Below are 2500 nucleotides of genomic sequence, written 5' to 3'. Positions count from 1 at the left end.
TTGATATATGTGTGAGAAATAGATTAAACTTTAATAATGTAGGGGAAAAAATAAAGTTTCTGCATAATCTTAAAAATGAAGAATCGTCATTGACTTCAGCATCATTATCATCTACATCATCGTCATCCTCATCATCATCATAATGAACATCACCACAACCACCACCATTATCAAGATAGACCATCACTACCACCACCATTGCCACAACCATCACCACCACCATCACAATCATCACCACCACTATCACCACCATGATCATCAGCCAGACTCTTTTTACCAACCAAAGGATGAAGGAATAAAACATAAAAGAAAACATACCATCTGAAGGCGAGAGAATGACTATACTTCGGCGGCATGAGAAAGTATTTGAGCATGAGAGAATATTCAGAGGGGTGGGAGTATGTTCGTATAATATGTCATCATGGGGAGAGGAAGAAAGAGTGAGAGCATATTTGAAGTGTGTGTGTGTGTGTGTGTGTGTGTGTGTGTGTGTGTGTGTGTGGCAATATTTCTCTTTCAACAGCTTCCATTCTGTGTGTATGTGTGTGTGGTGATATTTCTCTTTCAACAGCTTCCATTCTGTGATTGTGTGTGTGTGTGTGTGTGTGTGTGTGTGTGTGTGTGTGTGTGTGTGTGTGTGTGTGTGTGTGTGTGTTCTTACCTAATTGTTCTTACCTAATTATATCTTTACAGGAATGAGTCAAGCTCGTACTGACCCGTGCTTTAAGCCATATTTATCGTACATATCCTTAAATTTGTGAGTTGTTTTGGCACACACTATTTCATTCGGTAGTACATTCCACTGATCAATTGCTCTATTTGGGAAACTAAATTTCCTTACGTCTTTATCACCTTTCATTTTATGTAGTTTTTTGCAGTGTCCTCTTGCTGATGCTTCCCCATAGGTTAAGTAATCATTTATGTCTATTTTCTCCTTCCCTGATATGCATTTATGTGGCATAATCGTCACCTCTTTTCCTTCTCTCCTCTAGTGTTGGTAGATTCAGTTTTTTTAGTCTTTCTTCGTAGCTTAGATCTCTTAAGCTTGGTACTCATCTTATAGCGGCCCTTCGAACTTTTTCAATCTTGTCTGTGTGTTTTTTGAGATGAGGACTCCAGACTACTGGTGCATACTCCAGGGTTGGTCTGATGAATGATGTTATTATCTCTCTTAGCATGTCTTCATTTATGTATGTGAATGCTATTCTTATATTTACAAGCAGTGTATACATGTTCCGTACCTTCTCACTGATGTGGTCAGCCGGAGATAGTCTGTTATTGATAATCACACCTAGGTCTTTCTCTCTTTCTGATGTGTGTAGGGTTTTATTTCCTAACTTATAATCCCAATCAGGTCTTTTTCCTCTTTTACCAAACTTGATTAAATGACACTTGTCCATATTGAATTCCATTTGCCATGTATTACTCCATTCATGTAGTTTAATTAATTCTTCATGTAGCTCCTTACAAGACTCTGTGTTAATAATTCTCCTTTGTATTTTTGCATCATCTGCAAACATACTTAGATAGCTTTCATTTCCAGTGTTACTGTCTGTATCATTTATATACACTAAAAACATGACTGGTACCAGCACTGAGCCCTGTGTAACTCCGCTAGTCACTTCTCTCCATGATGAGTAATTTCCCCTTAGTACTGTTCTCATTTCTCTTTTTATGAGAAAATCTTGCATCCAACAATACAGTTTGCCTCGAATTCCTCCTTGATGGTACAGTTTCCATAAAAGTCTTTGGTGTGGTACTCTGTCAAATGCTTTTTTGAAAATCTAAATGGATACTGTCCACCCATCCTTCTGTTTCCTGTAATGTGTCTGTTACTCTGTCATAGTAGCTTAACAGATTAGTAACACATGATTTTCCTTTTCTGAAACCAAACTGTCTTTCTGTTATCATATTGTGTTCTTCTAGATGATTTACCCAAGCTTTTCTTATAAGCTTTTCAAATACCTTGCTTACAACACTGGTTAGTGATACTGGTCGGTAGTTGAGAGGATTTTGTCTATTTCCTTTCCTGAATAAGGGAACAATGCTTGCTTTCTTCCAAATATCAGGTAGTTTACCTTGTCTCAAGGATTTCTTGAAAATTATAGATAATGGTTTACTTAACTCCTTTGCACATTCATGTAGCACCCAACATGAAATTTCATCAGGACCACTTGCTTTTCCTTTGTCTAATTTACTTAACTACTCTTGTATTACTTTTTCTGATGTTTGTATATCTGGTAGTATGTGTGGGCATGCATGTTCCACATAGTCCCTCTCAATTTTTTTTTCCTTTGTAAAAACTGATTGGAAATTCTTGTTTAGTGCTTCACAAATATCCTTCTCTTGTGTATAAGTGATTCCCTCGTCCGTAATGAATTGTATTTTATCTTTTACTTTGGTTTTGCTTCTGATATAGCTGTAAAATAGCTTCGGCTGATCACTACTTTTATTTATGATTTCCTCCTCAAACTGTTTTTCGGTTTCCCTCCTTATTCTT

This window comes from Coenobita brevimanus, chromosome 104, assembly GCF_032717465.1.
Source record: "Coenobita brevimanus isolate Jiangsu-jjx chromosome 104, ASM3271746v2, whole genome shotgun sequence".
In the NCBI taxonomy this organism is placed as follows: domain Eukaryota; kingdom Metazoa; phylum Arthropoda; class Malacostraca; order Decapoda; family Coenobitidae; genus Coenobita; species Coenobita brevimanus.
Note: the sequence above shows the minus strand (reverse complement) of the source record.